At 39.8% G+C, this 12662-nt stretch overlaps 1 long non-coding RNA gene and 1 pseudogene across 2 annotated transcripts; both read right to left on the bottom strand.

Moving 5' to 3' along the window:
* Window positions 1-4298: 4298 nt before the first annotated feature.
* LOC139971729 (uncharacterized) lies at window positions 4299-9860 on the bottom strand. Of its 2 annotated transcripts, XR_011794459.1 has the most exons (6): window positions 9415-9860; window positions 8411-8550; window positions 7271-7312; window positions 6198-6330; window positions 4896-5097; window positions 4299-4425 (listed from the first exon to the last, which is right to left on the bottom strand). It is a non-coding gene; the product is annotated as an uncharacterized lncRNA (long non-coding RNA). The 2 variants fall into 2 exon arrangements; XR_011794458.1 differs by lacking the exon at window positions 8411-8550.
* A 1236-nt stretch (window positions 9861-11096) lies between these two features.
* LOC139972682 (U2 spliceosomal RNA) lies at window positions 11097-11169 on the bottom strand (annotated as a pseudogene).
* Window positions 11170-12662: the final 1493 nt, after the last annotated feature.

Raw genomic sequence — 12662 nt, 5'->3', positions numbered from 1 at the left:
TTCCCGAGTATTCTAAGCAGCATGTACCTAGCCTGAAAATATGGATCTCATGTCTGCAATTTCAGGCCCCCCGTAGCTACGCCACTGATCACGCATGGGGCCCTTTCCCTCGAACGCGGTAAAAAAAAAAAAAAAAAAATCAGGATTTTCAAAAAGGGGGGGCCCGGGCCCCCCGGGCCCCCCCTGGATCCGCCCCTGTGTACAATAGGCTTATAAGCCCTTATACTATCGATGACTTCGAAGCAAGCAGTAAAAGAAAAACGGATTCCGTATAATCTTCTTATTCACAAAAGGTTGCTTAAGATTATGCTCGCAAGAGAGTTCTTGCTGTAAGTTGTGTCCTTTAACAACTATATTTTATGCAGACGATCATGAACTGGAGAAAGCCTGAAATTTCAACAAACAAAACCTATTCACATTTTAGTACCTTTTTGAATGAGAGACAATACTTATTGAGTCAAACACGTGAACTTCATGTGACTAATCTTATTGAGGGATCTGAAAGGCTGGAAATAGCACGCCGTTCGAAACCCGAAACAGGATTCATAGGGTTTTGAGTTTATGCAAGTAGATTTGGGAAACACGGGGACAGGGAAGCGAATTTTTTTTCCCAAACAGGTTTGCATGTGTGCGTAAATAGTCGTTCATGATTGGTCGGAAAAGTTACGTCATCACCATAGAAAACTTCACTTCGAGGTTCTGCATCCATTTTTTTGCAACGAAGATATACCCGTTCAAAATTACCCGTAGCTTTTCGTACATATATTTTGGTATGTTTTGAGTTGGTTTAGACATATTTAGCACACTAGTATTGTATGATCTACTTTGATCGAAGTTTTCCGTGAAGGCATTAATCGATAACATCGCACAGTGAAAGTTTCGTACAGGGTGCATCACACATGCGCTGTAGGCCTTTATGTATTATAACTCTGTACACAGTGCAGTGACGGAAATATATCATACTATACACTATACTGGTTTGCGTATATTTACTCTAGAATCGCGTCGTGAAGTTGCTTTGAGTGTAGGCCTACCCATTCCACGAAACGAATTCTGATTTCAATAGAACGGCTCACGAATCGTGGATAACGTAAACACGAACCAAATAAAATGTAGCGTATGTATCATAAGTGAGGTCAACATATAATCCAAGCATTAAAAGTAAAGTTAGGGCGATTGAAGGGAAACCCCTTAACTAGACTCAATCAAGTGTCAGTGTGTAACCCAGTATATGCATGTCTTCGAACTTCCAAGCGATGGCTATTATTTATGCTGACGTCACGAGCAATCTATTGGCTGAAAACTCCGTAATTGCAAACCTGTTTGGGAAAAAAAAAATCGCGACCGGGAATTCGTCAACTGCAAGACTTTGTTAAGTCCGCAGTGACCTGATTTGCTTATTGATCCTCTGAAACTGCGGCAGTTTGCGTGGATAGCCCCCCCCCCCCCCCGCCCCCAAATGACTGTGTTCCACACATATACAGAAGTGTGTATTTAGCTTAATATAAAATATTATAATAATCTTTACAATCTATTTTGATCTATTATCAGCTTTCTTGATCACGTCGTTTACAATTGTTGCATTTGTGAAAGACTGAATGGTAATGAGGAAGGGACGTAGACGAGGACGAGGTTTGGATGTTTTTATAGCTTGTATATGTGCAATACAAGTCAACACTATGACATGGTCGACTACATCAACAGCTATAATCACTCATGTGAAACAAAAGTTATAGGAGGCAATAGCATCTCTTTCATGGTCATAGCTACCCTCCCTTCACCGCCGCCCCTCATTCCCATACCATATGCCGGTACGTTACTGAACCCATGAACATTGTATATTATATCTCTATGACAATGAAATATTCAATTGCATAAGTTTACGATGAACAGAATAAAGATAAAGTTTCCTCCTTCTTCTGCTGATTTGGGTTTGATGGGTTTGATAATGATTTGACTTGCGTCCAGAACTCTGCTTTCCTTTCACTTCATCACCTGACCAAATTTATTCATGCAACTTATTTAATCTTGAAAAAAAACATCATATTACAAAGTGTTCTTTGAGCTGTTGTAAGTTTGAATCAAAATGAAGGAATAAACTAATGAGAACATGTGAACTATAGAAACATTCTTTGCATTTCCTGTCAAGTCATTGGGCGATTAGAGATTACGTTGATTCAAGAACTATACTCCATGAAATGGGAGGAATGCTAAAAGGGAAATCATTCTTGTAAGAAATTCCAAATGAGAATAAACACTATATGCAATCATAAAAGAGCTTTACATGCTGCTTGATTCTTTCTATGGATTTAAAATTAACGACATTAGATCGAAAGAGAGTGAATAATACAACCGTGGCCCACCTCTTTTCAATCTTTCAATTGCATGAACTGCGATTGGCAGAGGCTCGGGCGAAGTCTCCCTCCTCACTAGTAGGGGCATCTCCCCAGCAGGGATTCTTCCATTGTGCGAATGAGTGAGGGGTAAACTAATGTACGTATCCATGGTATTAGGAACTGGTATTACCATTGGGTAACAATAAAATGTGTCACGCTCACTTCATACGCCAATAGACTTATAAAAATATGTTGTCTAAACTTACTGACTTCAACAACTGTTTGAGTTACAACAGTGAGTTAGTAACTATATGAATAAGAGAGTTCTTATTCATATCATGTCCTTCCGTCTTTCCAAATCACACTCCGTTTGTCCTCTCTTCAAGATGATTGACTTACAAACCTAGATTATTATTTTGACCAAAAATATAACCGCCGAAAAAATTGATTAATCTAAATCGTGTCCCGAGGTAAATTAGAACTAATATGCCATATTTATTCTATCTACATACGTTTGCAAGATAAGAATAAGAAAGAATATTTAAAAAAAAAAAGAAGGAATGTTTATCTCATGAAACTTGGTTCCTTACTACATATTGTCTTTCCATGATCATGACAAAAACATTTTCCCCTCACGTATTTCTTGCAGAGCTATAATCAAACAAGACACACAGAACCCCCGTCATATTATAGGCCTATACAAAATTCACTTTACGACTACTACCATCTTATGTCATGCCCTATACTACTACATTGTGAAAGTACATACAATGAGTGCTCGACCTTAAAATAGACATGCAAATATTTATGACGGCATTAATGTAAATATGAAATTATGTAACTCTTATGATATGAAAATTTCTTCTGAGGACACGGTTCGACATAGGGCAGATATTTTTTCGACTATATAGATTGCTGCAAAGTATTAAGAGAACTGATTACATCCAATCATTATGACGGGATCATTAATCACAACTGACCCGAGGTCAAGTTCCCTTTTTTCCATATCAGGGTTTTGGGAATGTGGTGACGACATTGTGTCAAAGCTCAGCGGTCACCCAAAAGAGCAGATTACAACATTATCTTGGTTTTCTCAAAAGTCTTGAAAACGATTGTGTAATCAGGTAAAAGAACTTGCTATGCAATGCATTGCAAACATGTTATCTGAGGTCATAATATATAGAAGTCTTATATTCTCGTAATGAATTTTGTAATGCATCTGACTGGTGTGCAAGGGCGGCGGAAGCACTTTTAATCTGGGGGGGGGGGGGCACCGACATCAAAGGGCACTTTGCAGAAATTCGATTGGACTGATGCAGCCTTATATTTAGTACCCTTTACAACTCTTATTGTATTATCTTATTTGCGTATACACATCACTCCATCAACGCCCCCCCCCCCCCCCTCAAGGAAACTGCATACTAGCACTGCAATATCCAATGTGCAAATTGGGAACAAGAAACAAGTTTTCTTTTGAGACAAAATGAGTTGAAATCATGCTAGTTGCTAATGTAGGAATCTTCCGAATTAGAGTTTATTTCTTGTTAATATCTTAACAAATTTTTTTCCATTCGAAATAGCTTTGAGTTTGACCCACAGAAATTCATTAAAAGTCAGGGGCGTAGCCAGGATTTGCAAAGTTGTATGCACGACTATCTGAGCGGAGCGCCACCATCGGTTGGCGCGGAGCGTACAAGAAACTTTTTGGTTTTACAAACCCCTCAGAAACGGCCTTTCCCGAGTGTTCATTCTGGTTCCCTGGCCTCTTGCTAAATTGAGACACCTCAATTTTTATGTAGAAAAAGGGCACATTTTTAACCTGAGGAAAAGTGGGGGGCACGTGCCCCCTGTGCCCCCCGGTTCCGCCGCCCTTGCTGGTGTGGCTACTCCCTGATCTGAATAACTGATCTAATAGTCTGCTCGATGGACTTAGTAGCCACTTTATTCAAGAGCCTGGGAATTTTACAGAAGGAGCATCAGTTAGGACTTCGGCAACATTTCTGAAGAGCTTGTTGGAATTGGCCTTTATTAACTGACGGCCCTTCTCTGTGTTGGAGCTGCCAATCCATGCCTACAGTTCTTCTAGAATCTGAAACCATAAAAAGCAAGCCCTAATAACTAAGAGTGGTGGCCCATGGCAAACAGTAAGGTCACTAACCATTCTAATTGGGGGATAAATGCCAGGGTGCCAAGGTCTTTCATGTTATTTTTAAAACTGAGCCACAAAATAATTCTCCTTCCCGCACCTAAGCCTCATACTGTCCCTTCTAGTGACGTCACAATAGGGGAAACCCCGATTGGGGTAACACAGAGCAGACTGCTGCTTCCAATATTATTCCCTACTGCTGAGTGCATACGTAGTGACATCACCTAAAGAGAGCCGGGCCATGTATACAGGTCATGTTACTCTGCTATAAGTGATTCTAGAGAAAACACATACAGTACACACATGCACATCATTTGTGTACACAGTCACAGAGTACTCTATGTGTACCTTAGTGTTAGATCAATTGTAGGTAGGCTACATCAGAACATGATTGTGACACCATAGCAACTCACATAGCCACCATCCTGCAGGCAAGGAATCATTGCCACAACCTCGTTCACTGTTTTGCCAAGTCTCCATGATGATAAGTTGGGCCGGACTACTGCCATTAGCATCTTGATAGTGGCTTCACGTCGCTGCCCATTCCATTCATCAACAAGTTCATCGCAACGTTCCAGGAAGTCATCTTCGGATAAAACTTTGCCAGTCGTAGGTCTAGAATTGAATAAATTTTGTGTTCATTGCCAAAATCGTATTATGAAGGGCAGGCAGTGTGGTTCCACAATAACAATTCACATTTATTGATGATTCATTGTCTCTCTCTATTCAGATTGTACCTCTTATACTTTCAGTGTCCCCAAGTGAGAACCCCTGCTCATTTGGGGCCCCAAATGAGCAGGTTAAGACCTATAAAATGTAAGCGTTTTGGAACCAGACTCAGTAGGCTCACACATTTTTCAGACACAAATGACCTTTCATCCCAGCGCTCGGGCAAATTACTGAAAAATAGGAATACACATTTTCAAGGATTCATTACATATACAGCAAGCAAGTCTACTTTACCATGGAAGGCTGAATCTATTTTTTTCGTGTATTACCTCATCTATATTTTGGATTATGTAATTGACATATTTTTCTCCCAAAATCTTGTGAATTTTTCAAAATTTTATGCTAACCTGGCGATTGTTTAGATATGCTTTTTAAACCTCAAAACTATGGTCATGAAACAGATTGTTTCTAAACTGGCACAGAGAAAAAGAAGGCATGTAAAATCCCAACATTCAAAATTTGAGCATGATGCCTTGTTGAGTTATTTTATCTTTAATGAATTTCACCTTCATCGATGACGTCGCAAGGAGAGGGGGGGGGGGGATGCCAAGGCCACCCATAGACTCTACACAGTAAATGCTGCTACTTTGCACCTTGGTGGTGGAAAGACGAAAGGTAATATTTACAGAGGAAATTAATGAAATTCTTTCAAATCTTGTGAACAATTTTGTAAGTTTGTATTCAGATCCCAATCTGAGTTCATTTGTTACAGTGTTTTCCAAAGTATGTTTTGCATTAACTTTGTGTTTCACAGGGTTCCCACAGTGGCCCTTGTGATGTCACAAGGGGTATTGCGCAAAAGCAGATGTGTCTTACTTTCACACTCATATCAGCTGAAAGTTTGTCCGAGGTTTTAGAGTTCCTAAATAGACGGTACCGAAATACCTGAAGGCATATTTACATGATCATTGTACTTTAAAGCAATATGTTATTCCGTTTCCTTCTGAGCGTCCGTAGGTAAAGGGTTAAAGAGCATGCAAACCAACCTTCCCAGGTGGAATCTTTTTGCAACTGGCATGTCTGGTGACTCAGCTGATGAACAGGTGGTTAGGGATGTTTTTCTGTTTTCCTTCAATGCAGCTGATGAATTCTGGAGCTCAGCCTACTACTGAAATATGACTAAAAAGAAAAAAATTATTCAAAGCTTTCTTGCATATAGAGCAAAACATCCCCAAAACATATACCACTTCATTAACCAGGGCAACATGCACATTAACAGTCAGAAAGCTCTGACCACTGAGTACTATACATCAGGGATGAATATACTTTTACAATGGCATGATATGCTTGGTGACTGGGTATCTTGAGGAGGCGAGGAACACTCCTGTTGTGGTCCAATTTGGCACACATGGCAGATGATCTAACCATGGAGTTACGAAAGACACTTGCTGCTATTGAGTTAAGTACACCAACAGACTGATGTTATTGTTTGGTCCTGGTCAACAGTGTCTTAGAGAGATTTGGCAGAAGGTATGGGTCACGTCAAGAATGCTAATTAGAATGTAACCTGGTGAAAAGAAGCACTCAGGCACTGTCCTAGTTTTTGTATTCTTCCATGTCTCGTCATACTACATACTCATGAATATTGATGAGATCGGCACTGGAAAACGATGGGGACCATCTACTCATTATGGGTATTCCACCAGCCAAGTATGAGACCAATCTGACCTTGCATCTTCCACTTATCTTGTTAATGAGGCACTGCTTGCTGGTTTTGCTATCTCACATCATGCATTTCCTAACAAGCTTACTGGTAATTAGTCTGCTCTGGGAGTGTGATACCCCGTATAAAATCCACAGTCCCCAAATTCACAATAGACCCTAAAACGAGGGTCATTCCTGTGGATTCTGTTGATATGATTTGTGAACTGATTAAAATTATCTGCAATGTAGTTGTACATGGTGCAACAATGAATAATTTCATCTCCCATGATGTTATACCTAGTAGATAAGATACCCCCAACCACTAGTAGAAATAGTTTATTTCATAACATACAGTATCTGAAAAACTACCAAACTGAAAAATTTACTGGACAAAATGATGCCATCCTTAACTTACAGAAGCTTGAGATAGCACAACAGAGAGAAACAGGTCACCGCACTGTGGAGAGAAACAAAACAAAAAAGAAAATAAATAAATAAAATTACTAACAAGGTCATTAGGAACATTAATCCACAAGTTTTGACCCCGACTGTGTGAATCCGGGTTCTGGGTCCGAATTTCCTTTTGGGGTTTGAATCTAATTATATTATTTGTTTATAGTGAATTGTGATTCTTTTAGAAATGTATAATGACAAAGCCATGTTTTGACAGTAAACATTAATAATATATCATTTTTGTTATTGACTTTACGACTAGTTCCTGGCATATTTCTAGGCACCATCGGGCAGGAGCCTGCAGGCCACCTTTTATTAAAATTCAACAATTTATGCAAATTAGGCATATTAAGTGACCTCCAGTGACCTTTACTGCCTTTAAAAACTATCAGCACTGAATTTTTACCGTATCAACTAGATTTTGTGAAAATCTGACAAACTTAAAAAACTGCATAAATTATGCAAATTATACACAGCAAATGACCTCCAGTCACCCCAACTGTATACTAAAATTTCACGTGACAGAAGATACACCATACCCACCAAGTTTCGCTAACATTCGACAAACATTGAAAAATTGCAGGGGTTAAATGTGGTGATCATGAAAGTTGGTCAGTATTACCATTGACCAATAGTACAGATGGGGTGTTCAGGAATTTTAGGGCAAAGGTCAGCATGGAGGTCAGTTTCGGCCATTGTGTGAAAAATTGCAAAGTGCTTCTCCTACAGATCAAATTGGATGATCATGAAAGTTAGTCAGTATCACCGAGGACCAGAGGTACGGGTGCGTTCAGGGATTTGAGGCCAAATGTCACCTAGGGGTCACTTTTGTAGTGCACGTTTGTAGTGAAATACTAGGCTAAGATAGGCCCACTGATAAAGTTAGCCTAACGTTGGAATGGTTGACTGTGTCATGTTTCGCTGCGGTGCTTCCACTTTCAGAAAACTAGCGTGGGTCAGTTACGTGTAATGGTGTAAGAAATATGGGGTGGCCAGATGCAAGCAACATGTTCAACCAAAAAATTATGATTTTGATTGGCTTTTTTCTAGTATTTATAAGATATTAGGAACAATATAATAAATCTGGTGGCAATACACTCACAAATGAGGAAATCTTGATTTTTCTTGTTTGCTACTGCGGCTAACACAAACTGCGGCTTGATTTACTTATAAGTACTGATAGCTGCATAGTGTCACATTGGCATGCTAGCTTTAGCACACTTTTCCGGTGGTTTTGCCTGTCTGTGTGAGATAATTACAAGTATTTATTACATTACGAGCTGTTTCAGACTTATTTTATTAAATTCTACAGGTTAGGAAATGACAATTTTCACAAAATAGGACTTAAATATTAGTAACTGTCTAGTTAGGGCCTAGGGGAAATCGGATTTTAATTACGACCAAGTCCAACCTGTTTAGCAGATTACTAAGGCATAATGCATTTTTACTGTTGTTAGGCTAACATTACTGTGGGAGTTCTAGTTTTAACTAGTTTTACCGGTTCCATTTTGGCTTATACTCAGGCATAGATAGTTCTAGGTTTGGCTAGAAATACAATTTCTACAGTTAATATTTATTTAATCGATAGGGTTAGGGTAGTATTGTTAAGTTCTTACAGTTTTTTCTACTTAAATTTAATTATTCTGGCTAATCTGAAAACTTAGAGCCAGGTAGCCTAGGCTTGCCCTATTTCTTCTGAGCATATTCAGGGTTTTATAGGCTTCATTTGTCAGTTTGCGGAAGTTCACTGAATAGGCAGATATGATCCCAAACCTAGGCCCGTAATTTAACATAGACCTAGCCTAGGCCTAAATAGCCTACTGACTGTGTCCAACTTAGCAGCTAAGGGCTAAATAGCCTACCGTACTAACTGCGTCCAACTTAGCATTGTTGACTTAGTTGCAAGTTAGCAGACAGCACGTTAGGCTATCTGCATTCCGTTTAGTGTCAATGTGTAGCGTCAGTTAACGTTAGGCTATTTGCCGCCTTTTAGTTTAACAATTCTGGCCTGACGGTCGCTAGTTCTAGGCCTATGTTCAATTTTCACGTCTAATATTTCACCCTATTAATCTAGGTAATGCAAAAATTAAGCAGACTGCAAAATACCTCTTCTTTTCCTTTCAATCTGACTGGTACAGAACGGTAAATCAGGAGGTGATGATGACATTTAGGTAGGCACTGCAGTCGTACGACGTTCGCGTGTCGCGCTCGTGGTGTCAGCCTCAATCCACCAATCATATATCAATACGTCTGAAGAAGGCGTGGCTTAATTCGTGACATCATTTGCTATCAACACTTGGGTGCTAATACTACTTGGGCCGTGCTGTTAATATTAATATACCACAAAGACGCTGGTGTTGATAAAAACATTTGAGGCATACTTCGAGCTCAATATCGTTACGCGATCACAACTTTGGAAACACATGGTAGTGTTTATAGAACTGGATAAACACCAATAGCCAATGCGCACTACCATGCGGGACGATGCTATTGAACGGAATGTTTAGAAAATAACACACCAACGCGTTTTCAAAAGACGTTTCTTTTTAGAGTGTGGTGAAGGTAGTGTAAATCTTTGCCAACACATTTATGTCAAACAATGAGTTTAATTAAGTTCCTGCAAACCCTTGTGACTGCACGACTGTTTGAATGTTTTGCTTGGCTTACCGCAAATGACCTATTACAATAAAATTCATTCCACCTTCAGAGTGACAAGAATAGAACGGTTTTTTAGTAATTCGATGGCGCTAGTTTGAAACAGGGTGTTTTTTAATATAAAATAATTATATGGCTCTTAAAAGCATCCGTAGATTCACTTTTAGGAGAATAGCGCCTCATCAGGCCACGTATTCAGTGGACGGTGGCTGCAAGCATGCCGGTCGCAGAGATGTCACCACCTCTGGCCAAAGGCAAGGATTCACGCACGCCACCTAGTACGCTTCTGGTCGATTTCACCGACCCTCTGCGCATCCTCCCGGGTTCTTTTGCGACAACAAGGGAGACATGGTACGGGATCCTAGGCCACAAAAAAGCACCATGCCACAACCTGAAGTATTATCGCCAGAGGTCTGTCTTGAACCCTAGCCACGATTTACACGACCGACAAGGAATGAGTCTTTCGTCACCCTTTATAGCATCGGCCACCACATCAGCTAGTAAATTATATGGTTGAATTAATATATCAAGACTCCATCGTGGACTGCTGAAAGAGAAAAAGAATTTTAAACGTGTATAATCGTTGATGGAGTCGAACTCAGTTCACCAGGTTATCAGTCCACTGCTCTACCCACTGAACCATTTGACGAGTTAACTTCTTATGAGCTTAAATTGGTATTGTTGGTTGGATACAATCTATTGGTAACAGTGAACGGCACTGTCGACAACGAAATCTCTATTCATCCTGTTTTACTCTCATTAGAACAACGCATCTGAATATCTGTATTTACAAGAAGCTCACGCTTGTCTTTGTTTACATTGCAGCAAGCAGTAAGAATGTCGTTTCCTTCCAAGACGTAAATGTACAATAGGCTTATAAGCCCTTATACTATCGATGACTTCGAAGCAAGCAGTAAAACAAAAACCGATTCCGTATAATCTTCTTATTCACAAAAGGTTGCTTAAGATTATGCTCGCAAGAGAGTTCTTGCTGTAAGTTGTGTCCTTTTACAACTACTTTTTAAGAAAAAGTCACCCAGGAAAGAACCTGGGCACGAAAACCAAACTACCAAACGACTGATCCGCTCTCAGCCCCAGTCCCCTTGCATCGGGACTCTGACTGTGTGATCATCGTCAGGTGTGTATCACCATTCCCGAAGGGAACAGATACTACACATGATCTTAGCCAAAAGGCCGAGAAGCGATATATTCTATGCAGACGATCATGAACTGGAGAAAGCCTGAATTTTCAACAAACAAAACCTATAATAAGACTATTCACATTTTAGTACCGTTTTGAATGAGAGACAATGCTTATTAAGTCAAACACGTGAACTTCATGTGACTAATCTTATTGAGGAATCTGAATGGCTGGAAATAGCACCGTTATTCGAAACCCGAAACAGGATTTACAGGGTTTTGAGTTTATGCAAGTAGATTTGGGAAACACGGGGACAGGGAAGCGAATTATTTTTTCCCAAACAGGTTTGCAAGTGTGCGTAAATAGTCGTTCATGATTGGTCGGAAAAGTTACGTCATCACCATAGAAAACTTCACTTCGAGGTTCTGCATCCATTTGTTGCAACGAAGATATACCCGTTCAAAATTACCCGTATACATATATTTAGATATGTTTGGAGTTGGTTTAGACATATTTAGCACACTAGTATTGTATGATCTACTTTGATCGAAGTTTTCTGTGAAGGCATTAATCGATAACATCGCACAGTGAAAGTTTCGTACAGGGTACATCACACATGCGCTGTAGGCCTTTATGTATTATAACTCTGTACACAGTGCAGTGACGGAAATATATCATACTATACACTATACTGTTTTGCGTATATTTACTCTAGACTCGCGTCGTGAAGTTGCTTTGAGAGTAGGCCGTTCCCATTCCACGAAACGAATTCTGATTTCACGAATCGTGGATAACGTAAACACGAACCAAATCAAATGTAGCGTATGTATCATAGGTGAGGTCAATATATAATCCAAGCATTAAAAGTAAAGTTGGGGCGATTGAAGGGAAACCCCTTAACTAGACTCAATCAAGTGTCAGTGTGTAATCCAGTATATGTCTTCGAACTTCCAAGCGATGGCTATTATTTATGCTGACGTCACGAGCAATCTGATTGGCTGAAAACTCCGTAATTGCAAACCTATGTGGAAAAAAAAATCGCGACCGGGAATTCGTCAACTACAAGACTTTGTTAAGTCCGCAGTGACCTGATGTGCTTATTGATCCTCTGCGGCATTTTGCGTGGATAGCCCCCACCCCCCCCCCTCCCCGCCCCCAAATGACTGTGTTCCACACATATACAGAAGTGTGTATTTAGCTTAATACAAAATATTATAATAATCTTTACAATCTATTTTGATCTATTATCAGCTTTCTTGATCACGTCGTTTACAATTGTTGCATTTGTGAAAGACTGAATGGTAATGAGGAAGGGACGGTGACGAGGACGAGGTTTGGATGTTTTTATAGCTTGTATATGTGCAATACAAGTCAACACTATGACATGGTCGACTACATCAACAGCTATAATCACTCATGTGAAACAAAAGTTATAGGAGGCAATAGCATCTCTTTCGTGGTCATAGCTACCCTCCCTTCACCGCCGCCCCTCATTCCCATACCATTTGCCGGTACGTTACTGAACCATGAACATTGTATATTATATCTCTATGACAAT

This window comes from Apostichopus japonicus, chromosome 8 (genome assembly GCF_037975245.1).
Source record: "Apostichopus japonicus isolate 1M-3 chromosome 8, ASM3797524v1, whole genome shotgun sequence".
Taxonomy (NCBI): Eukaryota; Metazoa; Echinodermata; class Holothuroidea; order Aspidochirotida; family Stichopodidae; genus Apostichopus; species Apostichopus japonicus.
The sequence above is the reverse complement of the archived record's forward strand: the minus strand, read 5'-3'. Positions and strand labels throughout refer to the sequence as shown.